This window comes from Moschus berezovskii, chromosome 2 (genome assembly GCF_049115385.1).
Source record: "Moschus berezovskii isolate FMDL1 chromosome 2, NW_MosBer_1.0, whole genome shotgun sequence".
Lineage (NCBI taxonomy): Eukaryota > Metazoa > Chordata > Mammalia > Artiodactyla > Moschidae > Moschus > Moschus berezovskii.
In genome coordinates, this window is record NC_142461.1 from 78,956,803 (window position 1) to 78,977,473 (window position 20,671).

The 20,671-nt window shown below is 40.4% G+C and overlaps 1 long non-coding RNA gene across 1 annotated transcript in view; it reads right to left on the minus strand.

The window, feature by feature from the left end:
* Positions 1-11,969: 11,969 nt before the first annotated feature.
* Positions 11,970-20,671, minus strand: part of LOC129538060 (uncharacterized) — a 29,539-nt gene continuing 20,837 nt past the window's right edge. The window contains exon 3 of the long non-coding RNA XR_008682154.2: positions 11,970-12,275. This is a non-coding gene — a long non-coding RNA (uncharacterized LOC129538060). The remainder of the gene's footprint in view (positions 12,276-20,671) is intronic.

Sequence of the window (20,671 nt, forward strand, 5' to 3'; positions counted from 1 at the left end):
AGCTAAGTGGGTTATGGCTGAATCAAAAGAATGAACTCAAAGTAATTCCTAGGACTTAAGGCTAGAACAAACCTTTTGTGTTAGGTCTTTGGGGTTTCAACATTTTTACTCAGTAATTAGGTTTAAATTTGGATAGACATTGGTCACAATCCTGAAAGATAAAAGAAGCCACAACAAGGCAAAGAGCAGTGTGAAGGGGAGGCAGGAGGGGTTAGAGGAGGAATGGCTACTAGGTAAGGAAAGAGGCTTGATGCTTTTGAGCTGTGGTATTGGAGAAGACCCTTGAGGGTTCCCTGGACAGCAAGGAGAACAAACTAATCAATACTAAAGGAAATCAATCCTGAATGTTCATTAGAAGGACGGATGCTGAAGCTGAAGCTCCAGTATGTTGGCCACCTGATGTGAAGAGCCGACTCATTAGAAAAGACCCTGATGCTGGAAAAGATCGAAGGCAGGAGAAGAAGGGAATGACAGAGGATGGGATGGTTGGGTGGCATTACGGACTCAATGGACATGACTCTGAGCAAACTCTGGGAGAGAGTGAAGGACAGGGAAGCCTGGCGTGCTGCAGTCCATGGAGTTGCAAAGAGTCGGACACAACTGAGCGACTGAACAACAGGGAAACAGCATTCCTTACGCTTGCTATCTCAATCCATCCAGGCTGCTGCAGCAAAAGAACTACAGACTGGGTGGCTTATAAACAACAGACACTTTTTTCTCATAGTTCTGGAGGCTGAGAAGTCCAAGATCAAGGCACCAGCACACCCAGTGTCTGGTGAGAACCTGCTTCCTGTTAATAGAAGGCTCTTGTGCTCATATGAAGAACAGGTGAGGGAGTTCTCTAGGGCTCCTTTATAAGGGCACTAATCACATTCACAAGGGCTGCACTTTCATGATCTAATCGCCTCCAAAAATCTCTACCTCCAAACACCTTGACGTTAGGGATTAGGTTTCAACAAATCAATTTGGAAGACACACAAACATTTAGTCTACAGCATTTGCCATACTTCAAGTGCCAAGTACATTGGCACTTACTTGCCAAAAGCATTTTGCCAGAGACTGAACAACAACAACAAGGGCATTTGCCATCTGCCTCTGCAGAAGCTGAATCTTGTGCTGCTGCAGCTGCTGGCCTTCAATATCCCCTGAGGGGAATGCAGGGTGCACAGTGAGGCACTCTGCTCCAGGGTAATGATGGAACAAGTCTTTAGATAGTCAAATATTTTCAGGAACTGATTTCATGATCCCACCCTTGCTGCTAAGTCACTTCAGTCGTGTCCGCCTCTGTGCGACCCCATAGACGGCAGCCCACCAGGCTCCCCCGTCCCTGGGATTCTCCAGGCAACAACACTGGAGTGGGATGCCATTTCCTTCTCCAATGCATGAAAGTGAAAAACGAAAGTGAAGTCGTTCAGTTGTGTCTGACCCTCAGTGACCCCATGGACCACAGCTTTCCAGGCTCCTCCGTCCATGGGATTTTCCAGGCAAGAGTACTGGAGTGGGGTGCCATTGCCTTCTCCATCCGAACCCTTACATCTCAATATCTGCTCCTAAGTTGCTTTAGTAGTGTCTGACTCTGTGCGACCCCATAGATGGCAGCCCACCAGGCTCCCCTGTCCCTGGGATTCTCCAGGCAAGAACACTGGAGTGGGTTGCCATTTCCTTCTCCAATGCATGAAAGTAAAAAGTGAAGGTGAAGTCGCTCAGTCGTCTCCGACTCTTAGCTACCCCATTGACTGCAGCCTACCAGGCTCCGCCGTCCATGGGATTTTCCAGGCAAGAGTACTGGAGTGGGGTGCCATTGCCTTCTCCTATTCATATCTAGAAAAGCACTAAAACCCTTCATGGTGACATCAGCTCCTCATGACTAGAAGAAAGCCTTGTGTAAAGTAAGCGCTTGATTGCACTGAACTCCCCCTTCACCAAAATCTTATATATTGACCTCCCCCCACTGCCTCTTGAGCCTTTGACTGTGTGGATCACAACAAACTATGGAAAATTCTTAAAGAGATGGGAATACCAGACCACCTTGCCTGCCTCCTGAGAAACCTGTACGCACGTCAAGAAGCAGCAGTTAGAACTGGACAAGCAACAACACACTGGTTCCAAATTGGGAAAGGAGTATGTCAAGGCTGTGTACTGTCACCCTGCTTATTTAACTTCTATGCAGAGTACATCATGTGAAATTCAGGGTTGGATGAAGCACAAGCTGGAATCAAGATTTCTGGGAGAAATATTAATAACCTCAGATACGCATATGACACCACCTTTATGGCAGAAAGTGAAGAGGAGCTAAAGAGCCTCTTGATGAAAGTGAAAGAGGACAGTGAAAAAGTTGGCTTAAAGTTCAACATTTAAAAAACTAAGATCATGGCACCTGGTCCCATCACTTGATGGCAAGTAGACGGGGAAACAATGAAAACAGTGACAGACTTTATTTTCTTGGGCTCCAAAATCACTGCAGATGGTGACTGCAGCCATGAAATTAAAAGACACCTGCTCCTTGGAAGAAAAGCTATGACAAAGCTAGACAGCATATTAAAAAGCAGAGACAATATTTCACCAACAAAGGTCAACATAGTCAAAGCTATGGTTTTTCCTGTGGTCATGTATAGATGTAAGAGTTGAAACATAAAGAAGGCTGAGTGGCAAAGAATTGATGCTTTTGAAGAAGCATCAACAAGCTGTTGGAGAAGACTCTTAAGAGTCCCTTGGACTGCAAGAGATCAAACCAGTCAATACTAAAGGAAATCAACCCTGAATATTCACTGAAAGGACTGATGCTGAAGTTCCAGTACTTTGGCCACCAGATGCAAAGAGCCGATTCATTAGGAAAGACCGTGATGCTGGGAAACATTGAAGGCAGGAGGAGAAGAGGATGACAGAGGATGAGATGGTAGGATGGCATCACCGACTCAATCGACATGAATTTGAGCAAGCTCCAGGAGATGTTGAAGGACAGGGAAGCCTGGCATGTTGCAGCCCATAGGGTCACAAAAAGAAGGACGTGACTGAGTGACTGAACTAACCACCACCACTGCCTGTTTGGAGCAGTCTCTCAGAGCTATCTGAAGTACTGGCTCCTGGCCTGAAGTCCTCAGTTTGCCCCAAATAAAACTTAACTCACAACTCACATTGTGTATCTTTTGAGTCAGCACTTCCTTCGAAATTTAAGGCTGTAAGTGATGGCTCTGGCCAATTAAACCCCACCGAGTCACATCTAAAACCCCACAGGGTCACATCTATAAAGCCCACCATTCAATGCCTTCAAAATGGGTAATAATGCTACAAATGACCTTACTACTTCACACTCTCCTCCCTAAGAAGTCCAGACCTCTCCTTATGTGTGACAGTTTAAAACTGTCAATTCACACACACAAGCATGGAATGCATATGAAGACTACAAGCAGAAGTGATGGAGTATTATTTGATTTACTGCAGACTAGACTTTTACATCTGCAAATCCAGGATAAGACAAGCAAACAAAATAAAACAAAATAGCGACTTCCCTGATGGTCCAGTGATTAAGACTCCTAGCATTCAATACAAGAGGCTCCAGGTTTGATCCCTGGTCATAGAACTAAAATCCCACATGCCTCTCAGTGTGGTCAAATAAATAAATAAAACCAAAAAATGACAAACAGGTAGAGACAGAGAACACCCCACTCCAGTACTCTTGCCTGGAGAATCCCATAGGCGGAGGAGCCTGGTGGGTTGCCGTCTATGAGGTCGCACAGAGTCAGACACGACTGAAGCGACGCAGCAGCAGCAGCAGCAGAGACAGCAGAGTTGTGCTAACCAGAAGGGAAGGAGAGGGAGGAGGGCAAAATGGGTAAAGAGGATCAACTGTATGATGACAGATGGAAATAGACCGTTGGTGGTGAGAACACTGTAAGGTGTACAGAAGTCAAAATATAATGTTGCACACTTGAAACATAAACCCATGTTACCTCATTTTAAAACTTCTGAGTCAGTTAAGAGAGCAAAGAAAAAACCGTTTAGTTGAACATAAGGCAGAGAGAGAACAGGCTTAAGGTATGTATGGCTTGCTGATAAAAATCTGATTCACTTCAAGTGTCCAGAGTTAACTTTAAGAAAAGAAGCATGTATCAAAAGAATTGTTGGAACGGATTCTGGTACAAGGAACTAAATGAAATCAACTAGACCAGAAGCCATGTATGTTTTTGACAGAATTGTCCTCTAAAAGATTATCCATTTCATACTAAAAACGATGACTATTTGAGACATAAAATGACTCTTGCCCTCAACTTTCAATGGGTAGCATATAATTTGAAGTTAAGGGCTTCCCTGGCGGCTCAGACAGTAAAGAATCTGCTTGCAAACCAGGAGACCAGGATTCAATTCTTAGGTCAGGAAGATCCCCTGCAGAAGGGAATGGCAACACACTCCAGTTTTCTTGCCTGGAGAATCCCATGAACAGAAGAGCCTGGCGGGCTATAGTCCACAGGATTGCAAAGAGTGGGACATGACTGAGCAACTAACACTTTGACTTCACTTCACAGGAAAACAGAGCCACTGTAAGCATTACAAGGAATAAGAGATTTACTATGGGGATTTGAGTTTACCCACCTGTGTATTGAGCTAACTCAGTGAAAGTCTCAGAAGTGGGAGTTGAAGGATTGGAGAAGTAGTCACTGGTGACTTTATCCTGACACACTGGCACAAAGGGACAAGCTGGAGCCTGCAGGAAAACACAAGAAACCTGTGCATCTCACTGCCAGAGAGGAGCTGGAAGGCTGAGTAAAGGAGGAGCTTGTGGAGAGCTCTGTGCAAGCCTCTGTGGGCCCCAGTCAAGCTTACAAGGGCTTGAGGTTAGTGCCGCCAGCAATCAAGAAGATTAGCTGGAGCAGGAGGAAGGAACAGGAGGCCCACCAGGCACCTCTACATATTATGTCTGATTGTCATAACCTTCCAAGAGAAGTATCTTCTGCTTCTGTCTGCTTTCTCATCTCATATAAGTTCCTCTAACTGGCCAACTCTATCCCATACCATCTAAAGAAGGGGATTCTGAGAAATGTTAGTTCCCAACCTTAGAAAGGAGTCCAAGTGCTAAGCCAACAACAAACAATCCAGCCCAGGAAGCAGACTGAGGGGCTGCTCAGCTCCAAGGAGAGTATTTTAAGCTAGGGCCAACAATGATAACTGAAAAAGCGGGAACTCCCAGAAGGCAGAGCTAACGCCATAAGATACAACCATCTGAAAATCTACTTACAGGAATCAAGACAAAGGGTGTAAACTTGGAACAGTCCCCACTCCACAGGAGCATGCTGTTCGATAGGATTCCAGTATTTTAGTGGACCAGTAACTGCTCTGTTCCTCTCATTGCTCCCCTTTCTAAATAGAAGGGCTCATTCACTCTTGTCTCAATTCTTCTATGCAATCTGTATTCAATTTGTCTCATTAATTTCTTTCAAAAGTCTGTCAGGTGTCTGCAAACTATAGCCAGTAGGCTGAATCTGGCCACTACTCATCTTTGAAAGCAAAGTTTTACCAGAAAGCCTTTACATCTAGCCCATTTGTATACATGTTGTCAATGTCTTCTTTTGCATCACCAGAGCAGAGTTTAATAGTTTTGACAGAGACTCTGTGGAACCACAGAGACTAAACATTTAGTCATCTAGCCTTTACAGAAAGTTTGCCAATTCATGAATAAGCTCTATATTCTGCAGCCAGTGGTCACCACTTTTGAGTCTATTTTAATCTTTTCATTCTGGTGATGAGTTCATAGTGTATATGTATACGATCTTTCTCACTTCTCTTTATCCTTGCACAGGATCTCATTGAGTGGATGTAACATAGCATTCAACCAGTCCCCTAATGATGGGCATTTGGGTTTTTCCCCAGTCTTCTGTTGCAATGAATAGCTGTGTGCAAATATCTTCCTATTTTTCCCTGGTGGTTTATTCAAAATAGGTTCCTAAAAGTAAGAATTTGGTGCCAACCAAGTGATACTGCCAACTCACCCTCCACTAGAAGTTTTACCATTCTAGATTCCTACCAGTATGAGATTGCCTCATGAAGTCATTAGAGGGTGCTATCAAGCTTTTGGGTTTTGGCCAATTCTGTTCATGGGAAATGGGATTTCAGTGTACTTTTTAAACTGTTTCTGCTATATCAGCAATGTTGAACAACTTGCAAATGATTAAGGCCAACTGTATTTCCTTTTCTATTATTCTGTCTATTTAAATTTTTGCTTATTTTTCTACAGGATCTATAAGTTGTTTTTCTCCTCTGTTATGTATAAGCTTTTTACATATTAGAATTATGAAACTTTGATACAAAATGCAAATGTTTTTCCCATTTTGTTATTTAACTTTGCCCTTCGTGTTTTTTATTTACTTGTTTTTTCCAATGAAAAAATTTGTTGTTTCTAAGTCTTCAGTTCAGTAGCTCAGTCATGTCCAACTCTTTGTAACCCCATGGACTGCAGTACGCCAGGCCTCCCTGTCCATCACCAATTCCCAGAGCTTGCTCAAACTCATATTCATTGAATTAGTGATGCCATCCAACCATCTCATCCTCTGTTGTCCCCTTCTCCTCCTGCCTTCAGTCTTTCCCAGCATCAGGGTCTTCTCAAATGAGTCAGTTCTTCGTATCAGGTGGCCAAAGTATTGGAGTTTCAGCTTCAGCATCAGTCCTTCCAATGAATATTCAGGACTGATTTCCTTTAGGATTCACTGGTTGGATCCCCTTGCAGTCCAAGGGACTCTAAAGAATCTTCTCCAACACCACAGTTCAAAAGCATCAATTCTTCGGCCCTCATCTTTCTTTAAAGTCCAACTCTCACATCCATACATGACTACTGGAAAAACCATAGCTTTGACTACACGGACCTTTGTTGGCAAAGTAATGTCTCTGCTTTTTAATATGCTGTCTAGGTTGGTCATAGCTTTTCTTCCAAGGAGCAAGCGTCTTTTAATTTCATGGCTGCAGTCACCATCTGCAGTGATTTTGGAGCCCAAGAATAAAGTCTGTCACTGTTTTCATTGTTTCCTGATCTATTTGCCATGAAGTGATGGGACCAGATACCATGATCTTAGTTTTCTGAATGTTGAGTTTTAAGCCAGCTTTTTCACTCTGCTCTTTCACTTCCATCAAGAGGATCTTTAGTTCTTGTTCTCTTTCTGCATTAAGGGTGGTGTCATCTGCATATCTGAGGTTATTGATATTTCTCCGGGCAATCTTGATTCCTGCTTATGCTTCATCCAGCCCAGCATTTAACCAAGGTCCGTCTAGTCAAGGCAATGGTTTTTCCCGTCATCATGTATGGATGTGAGATTTGGACTGTGAAGAAAGCTGATCGCCGAAGAATCGATGTTTTTGAACTGTAGTGTTGGAGAAGACTCTTGAGAGTCCCTTATACTGCAAGGAGATCCAACCAGTCCATTCTAAAGGAGATCAATCCTGGATGTTCATTGGAGGGACTGATGCTAAAGCTGAAACTCCAATACTTTGGCCACCTCATGCGACGAGTTGACTCACTGGAAAAGACTCTGATGCTGGGAAAGGTTGGCGGCGGGAGGAGAAGGGGACGACGGAGAATGAGATGGCTGGATGGTATCACCGACTCTGTGGACATGAGTTTGAGTGTACTCCGGGAGTTGGTGATGGACAGGGAGGCCTAGCGTGCTGTGATTCATGGGGTCACAGAGAGTCGGACACGACTGAGCGACTGAACTGAACTGAACTGAACTCTGCATATAAGTTAAATAAGCAGGGTGATAATATACAGCCTTGACATACTCCTTTCCTGATTTAGAACCAGTCTGCTGTTCTACATCCAGTTCTTGAGGATGTAAAATTATCAGTATTTTCCATATTACTTTTGTATCTTGAGTTATAGTTAGGAAAATTTCTCCTATGCCCGGACCATAGTTTTCACCCATGGTTTATTCTAGTATTTGTGTGGTTTAATTTAACCATATGACAAGTAGAATTTGTCCTGATGTGCAAGATGGGGAATGAGACCAATTTTCTTTTCTCTACTACCATCCACTTACGCTTAATAGCAGTTCTTTAAATAAATTCACCTTTTCCTTACTGTTATGAGATGATTTTATAATACATTTTCCTTTGTCTTTGGGTTTATTTTTTCCTTCTACTCACACTGTAACGCTACTATTTTAATTATAGAGTTTTCTAGTGTGACGTAATATGTAGGACTAGCATGCTCTTATTACCCTCTTTCTTTTAAGATTCTTGTATCTATTCTTACTTTTTTCCTCCAAATCAACTTTTCTGACATCAGGAAAGAAAAAATCAGTAGCATTTGTATTGATATTATAGCAATATAATAATTAATTTAGAAATAAATGAAATCTTTATGATATCCAGAAATATATATCTTTCCCGTTTGTTCAAGTATAGTTTTAAATCTTTCAGCAGTCTTTCATAATTTTCCTTGTGGAAGTTTTAGACATTGCTTGTTGAGCTTATGTCTAGGTGTATCTGTGATTATGTTTAATTTTGAGTCTTCTATTTTATTCAAATTGTTTCTGTTTAGATATTTACATATTATACATATGAAATATATTCCATTTTTGTATGTCAATTCTGTTTTTAAGGTTTTCAGTTCAGTTCAGTTACTCAGTCATGTCCAACTCTTTGCAACTCCATGGACTGCAATATGGCAGGCTTCCCTGTTCATCACCAACTCCCAGAGTTTACTCAAACTCATGTCCTTCGAGTTGGTGATGCCATCCAACCATCTCATCCTCTGTTGTCCCCTTCTCCTCCTGCTTTCAATCTTTCCCAGCATCAAGGTCTTTTCAATGAGTCAGCTCTTCACATCAGGTGGCCAAACTATCGGAATTTCAGCTTCAGCATCAGTCCCTCCAATGAATATTCAGGACTGATTTCCTTTAGGATTGACAGGTTGGATCTCCTTGAAGTCCAAGGGACTCTCAAGAGTCTTCAACACCACAGTTCAAAAGCATCAATTCTTTGGTGATCAGCTTTCTATAAAGAAAGTCCAACTCTCACATCCATACATGACCACTGGAAAAACCATAGCCTTGACAAGATGAACCTTTGATGGCAAAGTAATATCTCTGCTTTTTAATATGCTGTCTAGGTTGGTCATAGCTTTTTTATTTATTTTGTTGCACTAAGTCTTTCTCTAGTTGCGTGAGCAGGGACTACTTTCCAGTTGGATTGTGCATGGGCTTCTTATTGTGGTGGCTTCCCTTATTGTTGAACACAGGCTCTATGGTACACAGGCTTCAGTAGTTGTGGCACAGGGGCTTAGCTGACCTGCAGCAGTGGGATCTTCCCAGACCAGGGATGGGACCCTTGTCTCCTGATTGGCAGGCAGATTCTTAACCACTGGATCACTATGTAAGTCCTGTATGTCAATCTTAATTCTGCTGCTATACTAATTGCACTTTTGCTTGTAACAGTTTTTACAGTTTATTTTCGGTTTTTAGTCATATCATCACACCATCTCAAAATTTATTGCTTATACATCAACTTTTAACTGCTGATTATTAAATTAATCAGATTACCCCAGGATGAAGAGGTCTGCTTTTATACTTTAAAAAAACTGAAAGATTCTCCTGAAACTAACACACTGTAAAGCAACTGTACTTCAATAAAAAAAAAATTTTTTTTTTAAGTCTACAAACAAATGCTGGAGAGGGTGTAGAGAAAAGGGAACCTTCCTATACTCTTGATGGGAATGTAAGCTGGTGCAACCACTATGGAAGTTCTTTAGAAAACTAAAACTAGAACTACCATATGACCCAGAAACCCTACTTTGGGGCATATACTAGAGAACACTCTAATCCAAAATGCACCCAAATTTCATAGCAGCACTATTTAAAATAGCCAAGATAAATGAATGGATGAAGAAGATGCAGTACTTAAATACAATGAAATATTCAGTTCAGTTCAGTCGCTCAGTCGTGGACCGACTCTTTGTGACCCCATGAATCACAGCACGCCAGGCCTCCCTGTCCATCACCAACTCCCGGAGTTCACTCAAACTCATGTCCACAGAGTCGGTGACGCCATCCAGCCATCTCATTCTCGGTCGTCCCCTTCTCCTCCCGCCCCCAATCCTTCCCAGCATCAGAGTCTTTTCCAGTGAGCCAACTCTTCGCATGAGGTGGCCAAAGTATTGGAGTTTCAGCTTTAGCATCAGTCCTTCCAATGAACACCCAGGATCGATCTCCTTTAGAATGGACTGGTTGGATCTCCTTGCAGTCCAAGTCTCTCAAGAGTCTTCTCCAACACCACATTTCAAAAGCATCAATTCTTCGGCAATCAGCTTTCTTCACACTCCAAATCTCACATTCATACATGACCACGGGAAAAACCATAGCCTTGACTTGAGGGACCTTTGTTGGCAAAGTAATGTTTCTGCTTTTTAATATGCTATGTAGGTTGGTCATAACTTTCCTTCCAAGGAGTAAGCGTCTTTTAATTTCATGTCTGCAATCAGCATCTGCAGTGATTTTGGAGCCCAAAAAAACAAAGTCTGACACTATTTCCACTGTTTCCCCATCTATCTCCCATGAAGTGATGGGTTAGCTTACTCCATCATAAAAAAGAATGACATAAAGCCATTAAAGCCATTTGTAGCAACATGGATGGATCTGGAGATTATCACAGTAAGTGAAGTAAGTCAGGCAGAGAAAAACAAATATCATATTGCTTATATGTGGAATCTTAAAAAATGGTGCAAATGAACTTATTTACAAAACAGAGTCACCGATGTAGAAGAAAAACTTAAGGGTACTAGAGGGGAAGAGGAGAAGGGATAAATTAAGAGTGTGGAACTGACATACACACGCTACTGTATATAGAATAGGTAACTAATAAGGACCAACTGTATAGCACAGGGAATTTTACCCAATACTCTGTAATGACCTATATGGGAAACAATCTTAAAAAGAGTGGATATATGTATATGTATAACTGATTCACTTTGCTTTACAACAGAAACTAACATAACATGGTAAATCAACTCTACTCCAATAAAAATTTTAAAAATAAAAATAAATAAATAATATTTTCTGAAAAGAAACATGGGCTTATCGCTCAAAATTAACATATTTCAGGGAAAGAATATGATCTTAAAAAGTTTCCTAGTCACAAAACTTTCATATATAAACATTTTGTTTCATAAATGAATAAATAAGCTCATATAAAGTAACTCTGCTATGAAATGAAAAGGAAAATTGATCAAAACATGATTTAAAAGTATAATTTAACAAATCTTAAGAATCTCTATTGAAAAGTTGGATTTATTTTTTTCTTTTGTTCTAAGTAAAAAAGTCAAATGCTAACTGAGTGGCAATTCATCCAAAAATGTTAGAGTGAAATCTTCAGAGATACTTTTAAAAAGTCTTAATTAAATTTTGAAAAGAATATGTGACCTCAAGTTTAAGAGTGTAATCTATTACACAATTGGTTATTTACAAAGAACAGGAACAGCCCCAGGCAGAACTGTCAAATGGTTAGTCTGAATTTTTTTTACAATTGGCAATCTTTCCTTAATGCTCCTGTTCCCCTACAACCCTTCATTTATCATACTGATCCATTATGCTCAGTGTGAAACTCGCTCAATCTATCTGGTTTTTTATAACCCCTTGTACTATACAGTCCATGGAATTCTCCAGGCCAGAATACTGGAGTGGGTAGCCTTTCCCTTCTCCAGGGGATCTTCCCAACCCAGGGATCGAACCCAGGTCTCCTGCACTGCAGGAAGATTCTTTACCACCTGAGCCACAAGGGAAGCTCTAGCTTCCTAAATGAACCAACAAAACAAAAAAAAGAAAAAGTTAGTGTGAATGAAGCAGTGATGATTAAACAAACTCAGAAGGACTTTTAAGACCTTTATCAAAAATGATATTCCCTCATTAGCTAGTAATCTTTTAACCAGCTATAAGGCGTCATAGAGTGTCAGGTCTAGAATATAATTTAGTTTCACTCAACTCTTCCCCCACTGTTTTCTCCATTCAAGTTTGAATATTCTAACAACAACAAAAAATGCCTGACAGAAGCTTTATGACTATATTTATATTTATCATAGATAAACAATATCAAATCATAAATATAAATATAAAGTAGTGTAATGTATGCAAATAATTATATATTGTTGACCGAAAACAAATGCATACCTTGAAGATTGAGAATTATACTTTATTCAGGGCATTATTGAGAACTATAGTCCAGAACAGCAGCCTGTCAGATAATTCCGGGGGACTATTCCAAAGAGGTAATGGAGAAGCCAGGATATAGAGGAGTTTTTGCTGAAAAAACAAACAATATAGTCTAAATTCAAATACTACTGCTAATCACAAAGACAGACATCTTAAATCAACAAATTAATGATTTTAGTGCTTTTCCGTGTATGGGAAGATGCAAGAGTTTGGGTTTATAATCATTCCTTTGATATGCATCTTAACTAAGGGTAATACCCTGTTTTTCTCCTTTCTGAATTTCCTTCAGGGTGGACCACTAGAGGTGGTTCCAGGGATAAAGATTTTATAATTAAAACATCCTTTGTTTACTTAAACAGCAGGAAACATTCTTTGTTTACAACATAAATGTTATGTTGTTGTTCAGTCATTAAGTCACTTAGGACTTTTTGCAACCCCATGAACTGCAGCACCCAAGGCTCCCCTGTCCTTCTCTATCTCCCAGAGTTTGCTCAAACTCATATCCACTGAGTCCATGATGCTATCCAACCATCTCACCCTCTGCTGCCTCCTTCTCCTTCAGTCCTCAATCTTTCCCTGCATCAGGGGCTACTCCAATGAGTTGGCCCTTCGCATAATGTGGCCAAAGTATTGGAGCTTCAGCGTCAGCATCAGTTCTTTCAATGAATATTCAGGGTTGATTTCCTTTAGGATTGACTGGTTTGATCTCTTTGTTGTCCACGGGACTCTCAAGAGTCTTCTCCAGCACCCCAACTCGAAAGCATTAAATTTTCAGTGCTCAGCCTTCTTCATGATCCAACTCTCACATCTGTGCATGACTACTGGAAAAACCATAGCTTTGACTACACGGACATTTGTTGGCAAAGTGATGTCTCTGTTTTTTAATAGGCTGTCTAGGTTTGCCGTAGCTTTTCTTCCAAGGAGAAAGCGTCTTTTGATTTCACGGCTGCAGTCACCATCCGTAGTGATTTTAGAGCCCAGGAAAAGAAAATCTGTCCCTGTTTCCACTTTTTCCCCACCCATTTGCCATGAAGTGATGGGACCAGATGCATGATCTTAGTTTTCTGAATGTTGAGTTTTAAGCCAGCTTTTTTACTCTCCTCTTTCACGCTTATCAAGCAGCTCTTTAGTTCCTCTTCACTTTCTGCCATTTTAGAGTGCTTTCATGCCGTCTATGGGGTCGCACAGAGTCGGACACGACTGAAGCGACTTAGCAGCAGCAGCAGCACCTGCATTTCTGAGATTGTTGATATTTCTCCTGGCAATCTTGATTCCAGCTAGTGGTTTATCCAGCCTGGCATTTCGCATGAGGTACTCTGCATAGAAGTTAAATAAGCAGGGTGACAATATACAGCCTTGACGTACTCCTTTCCCAATTTTTAACCAGTCTGCTGTTCCAAGTCCAGTTCTAACTGTTGCTTCTTGACCTGCATATAGGTTTCTCAGGAGACAGGTGGTCTGGTATTTCCATATGTTTCAGAATTTTCCACAGTTCACTGTGGTCCATACAGTCAAAGGCTTTCACATAGTCAATGAAGCAAATGTTTTTTCTGGAACTTCTTTGCTTTCTCAACAATCCAACAGATGCTGGCAATTTGATCTCTGGTTCCTCTGTCTTTTCTAAATCCAGCTTGAACATCTGGAACTTCTCAGTTCACCTGCTGTTGAAACCTAGCTTAAAGGAGTTGAACCTTATCTTGCTAGCATGTGAAATGAGCACAATTGTATGGTAGTTTGAACATTCTTTGGCCTTGCCTTTCTTTAGGAATGAAATGAAAACAGACCTTTTCCAGTCCAGTGGTCACTGCTGAGTTTTAAAAATTTGCTGACATACTGAGTGTAGCACTTTAACAGCATCATCTTTTAGGATTTGAAATAGCTCAGCTGGAATTTCATCACCTCCACTTGCTTTGTTCATAGTAATGCTTCCTAAGGCCCACGTGACTTCACATTCCAGGATGTCTGGCTCTAGGTGACAGATCACACCATTGTGGTTATCCAAGTCATTAAGATTTTTTTTCTATAGTTCTGTATATTTTTGCCACCTCTTCTTAGTATCTTCTGCCTCTATTAGGTCCTTAATATTTCTGTCCTTTATAATGCTGATTCTTGTATGACATGTTCCCTTGATATCTCTTATTTTCTTGAAGGATTTCTAGTCTTTCCCATTCTATTGTTTTTCTCTATTTCTTTACATTGTTCACTTAAGAAGGTTTTCTTATCACCCCTTGCTATTCTCTGGAACTCTGAATTCAATTGGGTATATCTTTCCCTTTCTCCCTTGTCTTCCACTTCTCTTCATGAATGTTATGATTATAATTAAACATCACATATAAATAGATGTTATATATTAATAAAGGGTGTATTAAATGCATAAATTTAATGACTCAATCTTAAAATACAAAATATATATTACATAATTTACATGTAACTTATATATAAACTTTCACACCAACATCCAATTGATAACAGAAGACTTATGAACATACTTATATTTATTATATAAACTATAACTTATATAATAAATATAGTTACATTATTCATAATTCTAATTTATATTGTAATTATACAATATTATTATCTTTTATTAAAAATTATATTTATACAGTATATGCATTATATAATGTAAATAATATAATTAAAGCATATATATTATTTAATATATAATGATATATGAATTTCATAAAATTAAAATTAGATATTATATATAAATAATATATAAATCATAATCACATATTATATAAATTGTTGTTTAAATACCAAGTTGTGTCCAACTCTTTTTGCAACCCTGTGGAGTGTAGTCTGTCAGGTTCCTCTATCCATGAGATTTCCCAAGCAAGAATACTGGAGTGGGCTGCCATTTCCTTCTCCAGGGGAATCTTATCCAGTCAGGGTTTGAACCTGAGTCTCCTGCTTGGCAGGCAAATTCTTTACCATTGAGACACCTGGGAAGCCCATCATATAAATATACTATTTTAAATTATATAAAGTTAGTGATTCTTAATCTTAAAATCTAAAATATATTAAATGTATACATAATATATACATAAATATAATTCATACATTATATATTTCTATAATTAACTATAATTTATATTTAATATAAGATTCAGTTTTATTTATGATAGATCTGTTTTGTGTCTTTTGCTTGTCTTTTAAATTGAAAATTTTAAAATGTGAGCCTTTCATTTCTAGTGGGATTAAACTAGAATATGTGCAAAAATCAGTACAAAACCATTTCTATGACTGTTGAAACATAACAGATGTTAAGTACTCATCTACTGAATGAATACATTAATGACACATTTATGTCAGTAACAGTATAATTACCTATGAAGGATGCTGCTGCTGCTAAGTCGCTTCAGTCGTGTCCGACTCTGTGCGACCCCATAGACGGCAGCCCACCAGGCTCCCCCGTCCCTAATTCTCCAGGCAAGAACACTGGAGTGGGTTGCCATTTCCTTCTCCAATGCATGAAAGTGAAAAGTGAAATTGAAGTCACTCAGTTGTGTCGGACTCTTAGAGACCCCATGGACTGCAGCCTACCAGGCTCCTCCGCCCATGGGCTTTTCCAGGCAAGAGTACTGGAGTGGGGTGCCATTGCCTTCTCTGATGAAGGATGCTACATTTTATTAAATAGCCAGAGATGTACTGAGAGGATTTTATAACCAAACTTAAAACTCCACAAAAAACTTTGCTCGTTCTTTCTCTCTCATGTGCAGAGCTACTTACAAGTAAAGACTTTCTTGTAATTTCCTTGGAGTCCAGTGGTTAAGACTCCATGCTTCAAAATGCAGTGGACACAAGTTTAATCCCTGGTCTGGGAACCAAGATCCCACATGCCGAATGGAGTGGCCAAAAAAAATTTTTTTTCTCCAACTTTCGGTAGAGTCACTTTCAAAATTCAGAGCCAAGAAACAAACTTAGAGTCTCAGGTGTATGGTCAGTAAATGTCTTGATGAATTGGAATTTCCAGAACCCCCAAAATAAGAGTAGAAATGCAAAATAATACTCATAGGGAAAAAAACAAACAGATTTCTCTTTGCCATATACTTAGTAATTTTTAGATTTGTTAGCCTCCAAGTTTGGACTGAGGTTAAAAATCATAGTTTTAATGACTCAATCTTAAATCTCTGAATTGTAGTGGGGAGGGGGCCCATCACATGTTGGAAGCACTTTCAGTCACAGGTAATTTTTCTTAGGCTTCCCTCTTTGACCATTCATTAATTTTTAGTTACTATATTCAGTTTAGTGCTGGCAGTGTGTAATATTTAAATATACATTGGTTAATAAGCTCTCAATTCTTTGAGCTCAGAGATACTTAATGTGCTTTCTTCATACCATCCACAAAACCTAACGAAGGTCAGACAACAAAGTGCTGTTCAATATATGTGTAGAGCTGATTGATTTAGTGAGATTTGTAAAATAATAAATACACTAAAATTATGGCTGATGACCCAGGAGTTAGCCTGGAACCAAAGATTCAAAGGGTTTTTAAAGGCCTGGAATACTACCTTTCTTCTTCTTTTTATTTTAGGAATCCAGCACAGCAATAGAGAAATGCACAGTCAATGAGCACTGAGTGAATGATTTAGTAAGTCATTAGACCAAACTGAACATCAGAAGAGACCTTCCCCAATTTTACACAAAGCAGAGGCAGGCTTGTTCCAGAGCTTTTGCCCTAACCTGAATAAGCACCCATCGCTGGTTCTGTTCTCCTCCTCCACAGATGAGTCTAATTTTTGTAAGTGAACTCCACAAATCTGTTACCTGAAACATTTTACGAAGTGATCCTATTCAGAGACCTTAAATTATCAGCGCTCTCTTAACAATCCAAATAGAATTAAGTGGTGGATTTAAGAAATTGCACTAAAAAAAACTGGTGGTCACAGTCTCAAGTGTACACACACAGGTAAGATAGTCAGTTTAAGGTTCGGTCTCCAAACCCTACAACAGTCTAGTGAGGGAGGCACTATTGTCCCCACTTTAAAGATGAGAACACTTGAAGGATTTCCGTGGCATTCCAGTGGTTAAGACTCTGACCTTCCACTGCAGGGGGCATGGGTTCGATCCTTTGTCAGGGAACTAAGATCCACATGCCGCATGGCACAGCCAAAAGGCAATTAACAATAATTATTACTATAATCATATTTTTAAAAAGATAAAAGAACTGACAATTGCTGTGGCATTTCTCAAAATATGCTCCTGGGCTGTGTTAGTATCACGTGGGACAATTTGTGGCCACATTCTGGACATATTAAATCTGAGACTCTGGGGAGGGGTCTAGCACACTTGAGTTTTAACAAGTGTGCTAAAGTTTGAGAATAACCGTGTTAGAGAATATAAACGACTTCATTTCCTCAGGTCACACATATATTGGAAAGGCAGAGCTGGGAACTGACTGGCATCAGCATCCAATGTCAGTCTGCCCACTGCAGCCCACTTCCTCATGCTGGGGAGTCAAATCACTTGCAGTTCAGTTCAGTTCCATCACTCAGTCATGTCCGACTGCAACTCCATGGACTGCAGCATGCCAGGCTTCCCTTTCCATCACTAACTACCAGAGCTTGCTCAAACTCATGTCCATCGAGGCATTGATCTTATTCAACCATCTCATCCTCTGTCATCCCTTCTCCTCCTGCCTTCATCTTTCCCAGTTCAGAGTCTTTTCAAACAAATCACCTCTTTGCATCAGGTGGCCAAAGTATTGGAGCTTCAGCATCAGTCCTTCCAATGAATATTTAGGAATGATTTCCTCTGGATTGAATGGTTTGATCTCCTTGCAGTCCAAGGGACTGTCAAGAGTCTTCTCCAACTCAACAGTTCAAAAGCATTAATTTTTTGGTGCTCAGCTTTCCTTATGGTTCAACTCTCACATCCATACATGACCACTGGAAAAACCATTTGTTGGTCTGTGTTGGACAGACATTTGTTGGCAAAGTAATGTCTCTGCTTTTTAATATTGTGTCTGGGTTGGTCATAGATTTTCTTCCAAGGAGCAAGCGTCTTTTAATTTCATGGCTGCAGTCACCATCCGCAGTGATTTTGGAGCCCAAGAAAATAAAGTCTGTCACTGTTTCCATTGTTTCCCCATCTATTTGCCCTGAACTGATTAGACCGGATGGCATGATTTTAGTTTTTTGAGTTTTAAGCCAATTTTTTCACTCTCCTCTTTCACTTTCATCAAGAGGCTCTTTAGTTCTTCTCGGATTCTGCCATAAGGGTGGCAGAATCTGAGGTTATTGATATTTCTCCTGGCAATCTTGATTCCAGCTTGTGCTTCATCCAGCCCGGCACTTCACATGATGTACTCTGCATATCCCAATCCCAAAGAAAGGCAATGCCAAAGATGCTCAAACTCCCGCACAATTGCACTCATCTCACACGCAACTAAAGTCATGCTCAAAATTCTCCAAGCCAGGCTTCAGCAATACGTGAACCGTGAACTTCCAGATGTTCAAGTTGGCTTTATAAAAGGCAGAGGCACCAGAGATCCAATTGCAAACATCCGCTGGATCATGGAGAAAGCAAGAGAGTTCCAGAAAAACATCTATTTCTGCTTCATTGACTATGCCAAAGCCTTTGACTGTGTGGATCACAATAAACTGTGGAAAATTCTGAAAGAGATGGGAATCCCAGACCACCTGACCTGCCTCTTGAGAAACCTGTATGCAGGTCAGGAAGCAACAGTTAGAACTGGACGTGGAACAACAGACTGGTTCCAAATAGGAAAAGGTGTACGTCAAGGTTGTATATTGTCACCCTGCTTATTTAACTTCTATGCAGAGTACATCACGAGGAACGCTGGGCTGGAAGAAGCACAAGCTGGAATCAATTGCCAGGAGAAATATCAATAACCTCAGATATGTAGATGACATCACCCTTATTGCAGAAAGTAAAGAGGAACTCAAAAGCCTCTTGATGAAAGTGAAAGAAGAGAGTGAAAAGGTTGGCTTGAAGCTCAACATTCAGAAAACAAAGATCATGGTATCTGGTCCCATCACTTCATGGGAAATAGATGGGGAAACAGTGGAAACAGTGTCAGGCTTTATTTTTGGGGGCTCCAAAATCACTGCAGATGCTGATTGCAGCCATGAAATTAAAAGAGGCTTACTCCTTGGAAGGAAAGTTATGACCAATCTAGATAGCATATTAAAGAGCAGAGACATTACTTTGCCAACCAAGGTCTGTCTAGTCAAGGCTATGGTTTTTCCAGTGGTCATGTATGGATGTGAGAGTTGGACTGTGAAGAAAGCTGACTGCCGAAGAATTGATGCTTTTGAACTGTGGTGTTGGAGAAGACTCTTGACAGTCCCTTGGACTGCAAGGAGATCCAACCAGTCCCTTCTAAAGGAGATCAGTCCTGGGTGTTCATTGGAAGGACTGATGTTGAAGCTGAAACTCCAATACTTTGGCCACCTCATGTGAAGAGTGGACTCAGTGGAAAAGACTCTGATGCTTGGAGGGATTGGGGGCAGGAGGAGAAGGGGACGACAGAGAATGAGATGGCTGGATGGCATCACCGACTCGATGGAGGTGAGTTTGAGTGAACTCTGGGAGTTGGTGATGGACAGGGAGGCCTGGCGTGCTGTGGCTAGAGAGTCGGACACAACTTAGCGACTGAATTGAACTGAACTGAACTGAATTCTGCATATAAGTTAAATAAGCAGGGTGACAATATACAGTCTTGACATATTCCTTTCCCTATTTGGAACCAGTCTGTTGTTCCATGTCCTGTTCTAACTTTTGCTTCTTGACCTGCATACAGGTTTCTCAAGAGGCAGGTAAGGTGGTCTGGTAGTCCCATCTCTTTAAGAATTTTCCACAGTTATTGTGATCCACACAGTCAAAGGCTTTGGTGTTGTCAATAAAACAGAAGTTGATGTTTTTCTGGAACTCTCTTGCTTTTTCCATGATCCAGCAGATGTTGGCAATTTGATCTCTGGTTCCTCTGCCTTTTCTTAATCCAGCTTGAAAATCAGTAAGTTCATGGTTCATGTACTGTTGAAGAATTTTGAGCATTACTTTGCTAGCATGTGATATGAGTGCAATTGTGCAGTAGTTTGAAATTCTTTGGCATTGTCTTTCTTTGAGATTGGATTGAAAACTGACCTCTTCTAGTCATGTGGCCACTGCTGCATTTTCCAGATTTGCTGGCATATTGAGTGCAGCACTTTCATACCATCATCTTTTAGGATTTGAAATAACTCAACTGGAATTCCATTACCTCCACTAGCTTTGTTCATAGTGATTCTTCCTAATGCCCACTTGACTTCGCATTCCAGGATGTCTGGTTCTAGGTGACAGATCACTCCATCATGGTTGTCTGGGTCATGAAGATCTTTATTGCATAGCTTTTCTGTGTACTCTTGCCACCTCTTCTTAATATCTTCTGTTTCTGTTAGGTCCATACCATTTCTGTCGTTTATTGTGCACATCTTTGCATGAAATGGTCCCTTGGTATCTCTAATTTTCTTGAAGAGATC